The sequence below is a fragment of the Lissotriton helveticus genome, chromosome 9, assembly GCF_964261635.1.
Source record: "Lissotriton helveticus chromosome 9, aLisHel1.1, whole genome shotgun sequence".
In the NCBI taxonomy this organism is placed as follows: domain Eukaryota; kingdom Metazoa; phylum Chordata; class Amphibia; order Caudata; family Salamandridae; genus Lissotriton; species Lissotriton helveticus.
In genome coordinates, this window is record NC_136070.1 from 509,037,213 (window position 1) to 509,050,649 (window position 13,437).

The following is a 13,437-nucleotide window of genomic DNA, read 5'->3' on the forward strand; positions in this document are numbered from 1 at the left end:
CTATAGGTAGTTGGTTTTCTAATGTAGGAAAAAGTATTGTAGGTAGAATACTGATGCCAATAACGGCAATAGCCCTACTGATTTTAGGGATAATGATTTGGTATGAATGCTGCAGAAACAAAAAGACATATACAGTAACCAAGAAAGGAAAGAAGAGAAATTTTGATGAAATTGAGCTTGAAGAGTTGAATGGGAATCTATATAAGAAAATGAGAAAAATAGAGTGTTTGAAGAAATTGAATTGGGAAAATATTAAACGTTTGCATCTGGTTCTGTAATTAGTGATGATATAAAATATAATCAAAGAGGGGATTGATGGAGCAAGGTTTCATACGTAAAGAGACTTGCTCGGATTCAATCCTCTCGAAATAACAAGTAATTTAATAATCAACATGTTTCGTCTTACTAATAATTGCACCACACGACATTTCTAGTATCTGGGGGAAGCTTGTCTATGTGCTTTTACTAACAGTAACCCGAATGCACTAAAATGGCCGCCGAAAACGCAGGAACTTTACTGCGCATGCGCCTGCCACACTCACGTGGTGTGACGTCCTTTCTGCTTTGGAGGGAATTCTTTGCAGCTGCACACTGGTATTAAAGATGGCTGCTTCATGTTTTACATACTAATACACCTGCTGCTGCATTAACTAAGCTGTGTTTGTCCTGCTTAACTATTAACACCTTCAATGCTAAGGCAATTCCCGCTGGGTGCTGAGGAGCTTGGATTCCCATTGTTCATGACAAGGTCAGCTCGTCATAAGCACAGCTCCAGTAAACTGCATGACGAGCTGGCCTTGTCATTAGCATGGAAGTGGTTAATGCTATAGTTAAAATTAAGTAATGGGAATAGAGTAGAGATAAGAGGTATACAGTGCATTCATTTATTCTTTGTTCTAAAACTGTTTCTCTATGACTTTGCTGCTAGCTCATATTTGGACCTGATGTGTCATTTCTGAACTACATCTTGAAAGAGCAGTGTCTGTGCAGAAGAACTCAAAATCTCTGAATCATTGGCATTGAAAGACAGCCAAGTCCTGACTTACTCGCGATGTTCTTGGGAACTTTACCTTCTGACCTCTCGAAAGGAAGCTAAATTGAACTAATCGAATAGATTGTATTTATTATTGAAACATTCATTGCTGGGTGGAATAAAAGTGCATGGGAAAATAAAATTATGGGCGGGAACGATAATTTGAATTATTGAATGAAAATGATCTCATACTGGTATGGTGTGATGACCTCACCTCGCCTTTTGACCAATCAAATCAAAGGAATACACAAATTTGCAACACTGGGGGGTGGTACATTGCCCTGGAAAATGGGATCACTAAGGTAGGCTTAGCTAGTTAGATTGTCCGACTTGTCCGAATAGCTGACCTGTCACTGACCCAACGCACGCTATAGGAGATCGAGAGCAGAGGAGCTGGCGGAGCACTCTGTCAGAAGAATCGGGAGCAGAGGTGTTGGCGGAGCACTCTGGCAGAAGAATCGATAAATTGCTGTGGGAGAAGAATCGATAACCCAATCGGGGTCCGACTGTTAGCCGCAGAGAGGGGTGTGACGCTGGCGTTGCACTTAGCTGAGGGTACCTGTCCTGCATCCGTCCTGTCCTGGTCCTCACCTGTCCTGATCTGAACCTGTCCTGTCCTGTTGGCACCTAGGCTATCGGGAGTCCTGTTTCTATGTCCCAGCCCGTGGCCAGGGTTGGTCTTCACACCATTCTAGGTAATTATAAATCTGTGTGGGTATGTCATTGTATTGTTTCCCTCTTTCTACCCTTCCTATGTTTCAATGCCTAAAAGAAGTCTCATAATATTTCTACATATCATTGCATTAGTTATTATCTTCCTAATTGAAAAGGCTTTAATTGCTTCTGTATGGACTCTGACATTTAAGATTTTACATAGATAAAGTTTTTAAACTTTTCCCGAGTCTGTGGTTATTTAAGAATGTAAATGTTATTTTCTACCTACCTATTATGCCAACACTCTTGATCCCTCAGGACTTAAATACAGGTGACAAGGATGTAAGTCAATGTGAATAGGTAAAAGACCTAAAGTAAAATAAAATCCTGATTGGCAAATGGTTAAAGCTGGATTACCTGTTCAAAGTGTGAATGCTTTATGGGCTCAGGTGAGTATGGTAATTGAGCAGGTAACTCTGCGCGCCATCATGTGCATTGTTTAATGCCTTCTTCATATGCAGTGAGCCTGAATTTCATTGCTTGTCATAGCCCCTCCAACTTACTGGGATCCGAATGCTTATCTATCACTTCTACCGATTGTTTGATTTCATTCAGGATTTTCTCCCTGTCGCTCCATGCAAATCTTTCTAATATTTCCAACATCCCCTTTGGGGATAACGTTGTATGCTCAACTGACACCTGCAGTAACTGTGGGTCTGAATTTTCATAAGAGGGTATAATGTTTATTCTTAACCCTCGTGGGACCCTTTCCACAGCCAGATAGCCCTGTAATGTGGTAGCTTCCCGCCATTTTCGTATTGCCTTTTCGTACAAGTTTTTTTTCAAGCGGCTGAATTTCTCATTCAGGCTGTCCTTCAAAGTACTCATCCTTTTCCCCCCTTCCATCGAATGTACTGTTTGAGATCCAAGGCCAAACATGCCTACAGCTGCTTTTGTGCTACTTTGCTAAACATATTTGTACTGTTCAATTTACTATGATTCTCTTACATCCCTGCCACAGCCGCTGCTATCAATTTTCGTAAGAGGCGTGTGGACACTTCCGCACTTATCCGTGGGAGTCAGTCCAGCGATCCAGCAATCTCCAATTTAACGATCCCCGGCGCTCAACCACTGGGCCACATCTCCGTTGCAAATGCCAGTATGCCATTCAGTCTCCAGCTGCGCCTGCGGCGGTTCTGGTAGGTTTACTTAAAAAAATTAAAATCACGTAACTTTCACCACCACTCGCTGCCGATATTCCAGGGCGGGGTGCCTTCGTTGGAGAAACATTATCAACCTGCAAACCAAGATGCCTATAGGCCTTAAGAGTGACGGTGAATGGGTAACCCATTTACGTGACTATTCATATCTAGGGTTAAAAGCATGCCATAACTGTATGAAATAATGATAAGTTTTTGTATAAAATGTTCTGTAAAGATTGGTGAGGAGCAATAATAGCACATACAGGGCGTGATTTATTGTTGAACGCTGAATTCCACAGCTTATTTTTAAATCTGAAATTTTATTTGAAATTGATTTTTTGGGATAGTATATTTTGTTTTCCTTCCTTTTAATTTTGAGTTTGACAGTTGAGACATAAGCCAATAGCATATTCAAGGCATGAATGTAATTGTCATTATAGAAAATAAGTATAAAGAGATGACAATAACAAGATGACGCTGTGTTTTGGGACCATGGACCTGAGCTTTAGAAGTTCCTTGTTAATGTTCACGTTTGGAATCGATCAGTTGTATTTCCACAAATATTTATGCGTGGATAATGTTATTAGTGTGAATACGCCTGCATATGTTGCTCAATATAGGCCTATGTTAAGAAGATAGAGTCTTTCCAAATAGAAGTAAAGCTGTTTATTTCCAAGCGCAGAGTCAACACCAACTGTACAGCAGGATGAAAATCTCAGAATGCCTAAATTACGCTCGCATGCATCACAGCATGACATAATAGCTTGGTAGTTTCCAAGAATAATTCACCAGATCACAACACATCCCCTTCCGAATGAAGAGAACAAATCATATGGAACTAAAAAGAACACTAATAAAGGCTAGCAACGTAAGAATAAAAACATTGCAAAATAATGGAATATTCGGAATCTTGCAATAAAAAAACATTAATATACAAGAAAACAGAATACTAAAAATCTTACCATCAATACAGAACATAATCCTTAAACTTGACAGGTAAGTGTTTACGTCTTGCAGAGGAGAAATTATCTCTGCAGTTGTCATTCATATCTGAGGAGATATGATCATCAGAAGAAAGATCCATAGGAGGCACACATAAACTTGGAGAAGAATCTGAAATGTTTCAAGTATACTTCACAAGTCTAGACATGCTCCATGTACAACCTGTATCAACTTTCACCACATTTTTCCTAATGGCAACTATGGTAAATGGACCAATGAAACCAGATTTCCCTTTTAAGGTGTGTCTGGGGTTTTTCACCATGACTTTGTCATCAAGATTCCATTTCCTCCACTTCACACTTTTTTTAGAATCATAACTGGATTTGTATTATTCTTGATATTCAGAGATTCTGGCATGTCTTGTCTCAACAGAAATGCCTCCTCCAACACAAACTGTTAGCCAAACAGGATTTAACTTTGAAACAGCTTTCCTTCCCCTCAAAGCTTCGAAAGGTGACTTTTGCGCGACTGCATTTGGAGTGGTGCGGTGTGCCCACCACGTATCCTTCAAAACACTATTAAAGATCAATTTAGATTCTAGAGCACGCTGAGCACAACTTTTGACAACACAGTTCATCCTCTTGGTCAAACCATTGGCCTGAGGGGTATATAAAGCTGTTTTCTGATGAATGATATTGTGATCTTTTAGAAATTTGCACATTTCATAGGAAACAAATTGCACCCCATTGTCTGTAACTAAGAACTTGGGCACACCTTCTAAGGCAAAGACATCTCTAAGAAAGTCAATTACATCTTTTGGGCTTACTGTAGACACACATTTGGTAGTTACCCATTTTGAAGTGTAGTCCACTAACAAAATAACAAAGCGTTCATAGGAAGGTAAGAGCTCAAACGGGCCAGCAATATTGTAGTGACTGAGGTATTTTCAATGATTGGGTTGGTTATGTCGGTTCCCCGCCACCATCTCAGCATATTTTAGCCTAATATAGTGATATTTAGGCCTGTTTCTGACTTTACCTTGTTTTATGGCAGTGCTGACTATTGCCTTTGACATGCTTTCATGTTATCTTGCTTTGCAATTCATATCATCACATAGACATAGTGATGTGTAGACCTGAAGCTACAAAGAAGGGTTTGATTAAGTCTCTTTCTGTTTCTGACTTCATCTTGCTTAACGGCAGGGCTTGTCTATTGGCTTTGGCATGATCTTATGCCTTCTTTTGGCTCTTTGCAGGAGTAGAGGCCTATGCTTGAGCAACTCCATACTCTAAACTGCTGCCATCCTCTGAGCCTCTTTAGGTGAGAGGTTATGTTTTAATTCTTAGTTGTTATTTGCTCTAGCTAAACTAGAGAGGACCGGTTCTTATCAGAGGAATGTGCTCACTCGATGCCGGAGTCATAGCAAAACGCTTGGCCAGCTGCTTGTTGTGCTGTCTTGGTACGAGGTGGTACAGGAATCCAGTGAGAATTGTAGGTGGAGTTTGCTAGAAACTTTGATGGAGCGCTGCATTCTATATTAGAGAAAGGGGGTCCGAGAGAGGGTGAGATGCTGGTCTGGTGGTTTTGGCGGTCTGATGATACATCACGGTGCAGACGTGCAGTTGTGTTTGTGGAACAGAGAGTCCTGACCCAACCAGAGAGGGAAAGAGAGACGGACCCTTCTTCAGATGCAAAGATGCCTAAGATTATGGTGAGGTGTTCCATGTATATCTAACTTTATCTAACTATGCCTTTTATTTTCAGGTTTTATGTATATGTATGTGTTGGTGATTGCTATAAATGTTTACTGTGATATTTAGTTATTTCTTATTCCTTGTCATCCTATTATCATGTAATAAAAGATCCTTAGAGCATATAATTTGTCCTTATTCCTTGTGAGGGAATGTCGGGCCCCTTTTTTACCAAGTACTTACAGAGGGATGGGCGATTCCCCTCTAATGGGTAATTGTTGATACGGGAGGGAAAGCGGCTCCCATCAGGGATGTCTAAATTCTAATTATTCTATCCAATACATTGCTAGGAGGAGCATACGCTGTGTACCCTCTCTGTTGGGGAGGTGTTGTGATTTGCTGCGTACCCTCTCAAATGGGGAGGTGTTGTGACTTGTTGTTATTTGCGAGCTCCTCGGCAATGGTCTTATATGTTGTTAGCGTTTATTCCTTTCTTGGGTAAGTATTGTGAAATATGGTGTCTTTCTGGATCCTGAGAAAGCATGTGGTAAGTAATGGCCTGGTGACTGACAGATGCACCAAAATATACAGAAAAGCAGGTCATTACAAATATCCAACCCCAATTTTGTCCATACCACATCAGGAACTTTCACAGGAGACAACGGTGCAAGACTGGGAATGCGAGATTTATCAATGGAAGCACACAACACACAGTCTTTGACTACCTCCTCTGTCATGTGATCCATCCCCGGCCACCAGTATCTTTCTCTCACTCGAGCCTTAGTGAGACTCCTACCCAAGTGTCCCTCATGCCCTATATTATTTATTCTGTTCCTAAATTACACAGGAGGAATTACTCTATCTCCTCTCATGAGATTTCCTTCATAAAATGACAGCTCATCTCTAACAGACCAATACGACTTCATTTCTTGGTCCATTGTCTTATAGTCAGGCCAGCCTTGACTCGTCCATAACTTAAGGGAAGAAAGAACACCATCTTTCTTTACACCATCCAACCACTCTTCACCTGACAAGGTTGACTCAGACACCCAACAAACATTCTCCATATCGGGTTCACTCTGTTCATACTCAATAGTAAGGCGAGAAAGGCAGTCAGCAGATCTGTTACTCTCTCCAGGTATATGTTGTACACGGAAGTTAAATTCATGTAAATCCTCACTCCAACGCTTGAGTCTGGGCGTGATATGCTGGCGGCATGAAAAAATTTGTATCAAAGGACGATGATCTGTTCTAACCAAGAACGGAATGCCCCAAAGATAGAACTTAAAATTCTGAATAGCCCAAAATATGCTCAGAGCTTCCCTCTCGATACATGAATAGTTGACTTCTGCATCCCTAAGGGCCCTAGAAGCAAAGTCGACGGTTTTCTCCTCTCCATTCACAAGGGAGAGCACCGCCCCTAACCCCATGAGACTGGCATCAGTGGTTAGTAGGGTCTTCCGTTTGACATCAAAATGTCCTAAAGTCGGTAACTTACCAATCTCCCTCTTAATATCAACAAAAGCTCTTTGACAATCATCTGTTCACACACAATGTGTTCCCTTTTTTAGTAAGGCCCTGATGGGTTCGACAACACAAGCAAAACCCTTCACAAATTTAGAATAAAACTCAGCCAGTCCCAAAAATGATCTGACTTGATCTCAATCTCTGGGTGCAGGAGCCTTTACAATACTTTCCGCCAATTCTAATTTGGGTTGAATCCCATCACCTGAGATTACATGTCCCAAATAAGTAACAGCGACATTTCTGTTTTTTCACGGTAAGACCTTTTACCCCCAACCTCTCCAAAACAGACGTGAGAGTCACACCATGTTCAGCTTCGTCTTTCCAATAGACTAAAATGTCATCCTGAAAGAACATGATGTTAGATATTCCCTTCAAGACAATCTTCATGACTCTCTGGAAGCATGCCGCTGCCGATGCTAACCCGAAAGGCATTCTTAGGAAGCGGTAAGCTCCCAGAGGCATTACAAAAGATGTAAGATGCCTGGAGTCCTTGTGAAGAAGCACCTGGTGGTAGGGGGATGACAAGCCCAACACACTAAAGACTCGTACCCCCTTAAGCATACTGAGTGATTCAGAAATATTGGGCAGGGGTTGGCGATCCACCCATATCCATTCATTTAGGCCCCTCAAGTCCGCACACATCCTCACACTGGTACCACCATCCTTGGGGGCCAAAAGGATGGGGGCCAACCACTCCGAGCCCTCAATTTCTTCAATTATTCCCAAATCTAAGAGTCTTTTGAGTTCAGACTCTAATGGTGCCAACGTCATATTGGGCACCCTTCTGACCTTATGGACACAGGGCAGAGCTTATTCCTTGAGGACAATCTTATGCTCGAACCCCTTAAGGCATCCAAAGGTGTCTGTAAATGCTTCTGGGAATTTCTTGAAATAGTCTGAAACCCCATCCACATTTTCATAGTCAACTAACATGACTTGGTCTTTGGAATCTTGCACACTGGATTAAGCATAATGCCCAGATCACGCTAGTGTCTCCATCTTCAAAGATTATCCCCTCGCACAGCCACATAAACTTTACCAACAGTAGATCTCCCTTTAAAACAAATGTTAGCTTCATCATATCCTAAAACATCAATCTTAGCTCCACCATAACTGACTGGGTTTATATCAGGTGGCTTTAACCTCACATTTTCAAACCCCACAATCTCATCCCATTGTTTATTGCCAATCATGGTGAATGATGAGCCTGAATCTGCAAGGACTACAAAGTCATAATCATCCACTGAAATGTAACACTCCAGCATCACTATTTTTCCAACATCAACTTCACCGTTGTTTTGTTCAACATTCTTCACCATTCCGTCAGTACCAACTTTCTCATTACCATGATCAATGTTCAATATCACGGTGCGTACAGTGGCAGTACTTTTCTCAGGATTGCGAGTTTCGAAAGAAAAAGAGGATGACGATTTACAAACCCTGGCTTAATGCCCCTTAATACCACATTTGTTGCACGTCGATTCCCTAGCAAAATAATGAGGATAGTTTGAGAAGTGCGTAAAACTGCCACACTTCAGATAAAAATGGTGGTGGTTGGGACAACCTAGTGGAGGTAGCCATGATCAGTGATATAAAAGGATGTGAAGAAAAATGAAATAAAAACAAAACAATTGTCACAGTACAGTGAACGTAAAAATAAGTCTTTTTTGGATGTAAATGTGGCAGTAAAGGTGAAAAAATGAGAATTAAGTCCTTTATAAAATGTAAATATATACGCAATGTCAATCTCTGCTGTACTAGACCAATACAACAAGAACTTTGCTTTGGCTCACCATAGATATTCGTAACTGAAGTCCTTGCGTGTGCCCGATAAAGTTTGTTGACACACAGACTTCAATTGAGTGTGCCGGTAATTATTTGCAGACTCCGAGTGAAAATGGCAGCAAGACGTAGTGATATACGTAAGGGATGTCTGAAACGCTACATGCGTTTCACTGACAGGCACTTCTCGGTTGCTGAGGTGCGGCGTGTAACGCACGTCTGAAGAAAACAATGGGAGAGTGTGCGCGAGAACACTGGAAGATGGCTCGCGTCGCAGTCAGCAGTTTAGCGGTGAGCCACGATGAAAGAGCGTTTCTAAATGCATATATCCAAGCATAGATATAGCTTTCCAAACGTAGCAGTACATTTCCAAGTAATTGTACTTACAGTACATTTAAAGCGCAGAGGTGACATCTAGTAGTTGATGAGAGCAAAGTCCATAAATTCCAAAAGGAAGAATAATACGATGAACAAGGGAGCTGGTGTTGAAGGTTGCCTGTCCCCAATCAGGCTAAATACCTCGTCGCCAGTGTTAAGAAGATAGAGTCTTTCCAAATAGAAGTAAAGCTGTTTATTTCCAAGGGAAGAGTCAACACCAACTGTACAGCAGGATGAACATCTCAGAATGCCTCAATTACGCTCGCATGCATCACAGCATTCTGTGACATGGTCACATTCCAGGCATGACATAATAGCTTGGTAGCTTACAAAAATAATTCACCAGATCACAACAGCCTGATCAATTTAAAATATGTTGAATTTGTAAAAGAAAACGCTTGAATGGCTGCCATCCACAATAAATGCTTAAATGTAGTGCAATTGAAGACACTTTTAAGTTGGAGGCCATGGAATGGAGTTGGAAATATTGATTCAAAAAGTCCCATGTTGATGTTCACACATGGTCCTGCAAATAGATTATGTGCACCCTACAACACCAGCAACACTCTGAATGTGCTCACCTCATAGTACCATCTGTGCCGAGCTAGAATGGGAAAATGCCTTTTGTCATTTTCCCAGCAAAGCACAGGATTAGCACAGTGCCATCCAAATTGAGCTTAACAATGACAAAAGCCATTTAACACTCCGGGCACAGTTTTACAGCTTTGGATTGGTAAAATACCATTCAAGCCAACCTGGAATGAATTAAATCAACCCCTGACACAGTGGCGATCGCTGTCAATGAAAAGTGGTGGGCAGAGTGGAGGACAATATTGAAAACAAATAAAAAGGTACCTACCTTCCGCTTACCGCCTCGGTGCTCTTCTGCTCCTGTCCCAGCAGTCCATGGGCTGTTGCACACTGCACAGACTCCCGGACTTCCCTACGCCAATCCAGATGCTGTTCTCATTCTGGCAATACTATTTTTCACCATGAGAGAAACACTGGGATTGGTTTGCGCAGGCTGGATAGGCGCTCGGGGTGGAGAAATCTAGGTGCGCATGTTGGTTTTGCTGTCCTAAGACACCCGTCCCAAACCGACTTGCACTTCCAGTGCCCACCACTCCTCATTCCTGACTCGGCTCAGTGAAAAATAAAATGACAATAAAGTTGTTTTATTATCATTTTATTTTTCATGTTTGCATCGGCTAGCTCTCAGCAGTGGGGAGATGCTTCTCCACCCTAATGGAGGGGCTGCTGTTTTGCTCAAGTTAGACCTCATGAAAGAGGTACAGCTTTGTCCAGACACAAGGGAGCACCCAGTATAAGGGGCTGATTACGAGTACGGCTGTGTCAGGACTGCTGTACCCTTGTTGTTTTTGCAATTGCCGCCCTAAGTGCGCTGGGGATGCCCAGACGTGGGTCCCAGGCACTCCACACCACTGGAATCAAGCTAGCCGGGCTGAAGAGAGGTGTTACCTCGAAACCGGTCCGGTCTTCGGATGCTTGATTCCGTTCTGGGAAGGACATGGCTTTTGTAGTTCGGACTGGACTGTTCCCATGGGGCAACAGGGTCAGAGCTGATTTGCATATTGCCATTGTCTAACCCAGGGTGGTGTGGAGTGCAAAAAAAACGATGGATTTGGGCCCAGATCTTTTGACTGGGGGAGTGTGTGACATTGATCCACATTCAGTCCATCACTTGTTGTTTTTGCAATTGCCGCCCTAAGTGCGCTGGGGATGCCCAGACGTGGGTCCCAGGCACTCCACACCACTGGAATCAAGCTAGCCGGGCTGAAGAGAGGTGTTACCTCGAAACCGGTCCGGTCCTCGGATGCTTGATTCCGTTCTGGGAAGGACATGGCTTTTGTAGTTTGGACTGGACTGTTCCCATGGGGCAACAGGGTCAGAGCTGATTTGCATATTGCCATTGTCTAACCCAGGGTGGTGTGGAGTGCAAAAAAAAAACAAAAAAAAAAACAAAAACAAAAAACGATGGATTTGGGCCCAGATCTTTTGACTGGGGGAGTGTGTGACATTGATCCACATTCAGTCCATCACTTGTTGTTTTTGCAATTGCCGCCCTAAGTGCGCTGGGGATGCCCAGACGTGGGTCCCAGGCACTCCACACCACTGGAATCAAGCTAGCCGGGCTGAAGAGAGGTGTTACCTCGAAACCGGTCCGGTCCTCGGATGCTTGATTCCGTTCTGGGAAGGACATGGCTTTTGTAGTTCGGACTGGACTGTTCCCATGGGGCAACAGGGTCAGAGCTGATTTGCATATTGCCATTGTCTAACCCAGGGTGGTGTGGAGTGCAAAAAAAAAACGATGGATTTGGGCCCAGATCTTTTGACTGGGGGAGTGTGTGACATTGATCCACATTCAGTCCATCACTTGTTGTTTTTGCAAGTACCCTTGGTGGCAGTTCAACCGCTGCAACCTAGTCAACCACCTCATTACAAATGTGGCTGTCAGAGCACCACCAGCCTGATACAACACCACAGACACTGCCAGGATCTTGGATCCCGATGGTGCTGCGGAGGCGAAGGTGGCTGTGAATGGCAGCAGTGCTGAGGCAGGCATTGCCGTCAAGGATTACGAGTTCCCTTTTCCACAGCCTGATCATGGCGGGAACCCTGCCATGAAAAAGGATGGCAGAAAGGGAAGGAAGGGGCCCCAAACAAGGCTCGGGCGATTTTGCCTGGGGGTAGTGCATGGGGGCACATGTTGTGCCCCCCTCCATGCACTGTAGTGCGTGCACTGTGTGCCATTCATGACATGGTTCATGGCACACAGTGCATGGACGTACAGAAGGTACTGCACGGCAGCGGCATCTGCTGCAGCCCTTTTCAGTGGCCGAGCTATGCTGCTGCCATGGGACCACCGACTTCAGACTGCTGGCCCAGCGGTCCACTCGTAATACGGTGGTCGGGACACTACAAGCTTTGCGGTGTTCTCCTGACCGCAGCATCGGCGGTCCAGTGGATGGACCACTGATGTCATAATCAGGTCCTAAGTCAAGATGATACCCTTTGAAGTTTAGAGCACTGAATAAAGTATGCAAAAAGGGAAGCAAGGAGCTCTGAGTAGTTCCCACGTTTAGGTGGAGACCAGCCCCTTTATATGGAGCACCCTACAACGCCAGCGACACACTGAATCTGCTCACCTCAAATATCTATTTTTCTAGGAGAGTTTTAAGCATAGGTTTAGCACAGTGCCATCCATGCTGAGCCAAACATTGATCTTTCCAGCCTTTTGACTGAAACATGTGTCAGGGGTCGCTTTTATTTATTCCGGGTTGGCTTGGATGGTATTTTATCAATCCAAAGCTGTAATACTGAGCCTGGAGTGGTGAAAGGCTTTTGTCATGTTTCAGCACAGCCATGATGGCACTTTGCTAAGGCTATGCTTAAGACTTTGCTGTAAAAATGGCAATATATTTAGTCCCTTTCTAGCTCAAAGTGGATGACACTGTGCTAATGCTATGCTTAAAACTGATCTATGTAATAATTTATAGATTAGAGAATTTACATTATTCATAATTGAATCAACAAATTAACATTTATAAAATAAATGAATAATTTATCAAATATCGGGAAATATATATTTTTTTAAAAACTACCCATAAGTAAATAAATACAATTAAACACAGAAAATTTGTATAAAATAGCAAAATAGTTAAACAGTTATATTGCATACAACTTATTAAAAAAAAACCTGATATTAAACACTTATAAACAATACTACTTTTTGCAATATTGTGCCCTACCATTTTCTTGACATCATGATATTTTTGACATTGTATTTGTGCCCAATAATATTTGTACGCTGATATTAAGGTTCTTTATTGCTGAAGTGGTGGTGTTAATAGACATGTTATTTATTTATTTTTTACTCTTAACTATGAACTGTGAGTCCAAGGTTGCACGTAAGACCAGAGCAGAAGGTGAAACTAATAAATAACAGAAAGAAAGATAATGTGACACAGGTGTGGGGGGGGCAAGGGGGGAGGGGTGCTACAGGAACCAAACATGGAGGATTGATGAAAAGGAAAGGCAACTAGAGTAGAAGCTCGAAAGAAGAGAAGAAAGAAGAGTACAAAGAAGGAAAGATGTAAGGGAAAATAAAGTAGGAGGGAACGTAAGTTCAAAGGAATGAAAGGCAAATGGATGGAAGTACAAAAAATGGAAAGGAGAAGAATAAAGAAAGGAAGGAAAGAAAATGTCC

The 13,437-nt window shown here is 42.6% G+C and overlaps 1 protein-coding gene across 4 annotated transcripts in view; it reads right to left on the reverse strand.

Annotated features, from left to right (window-relative positions):
- The window catches only part of LOC144781481 (phospholipid-transporting ATPase IC-like), a 1,874,327-nt gene that overhangs the window by 588,892 nt on the left and 1,271,998 nt on the right, over window positions 1–13,437 (reverse strand). The gene's annotated exons all lie outside the window — the stretch shown is intronic.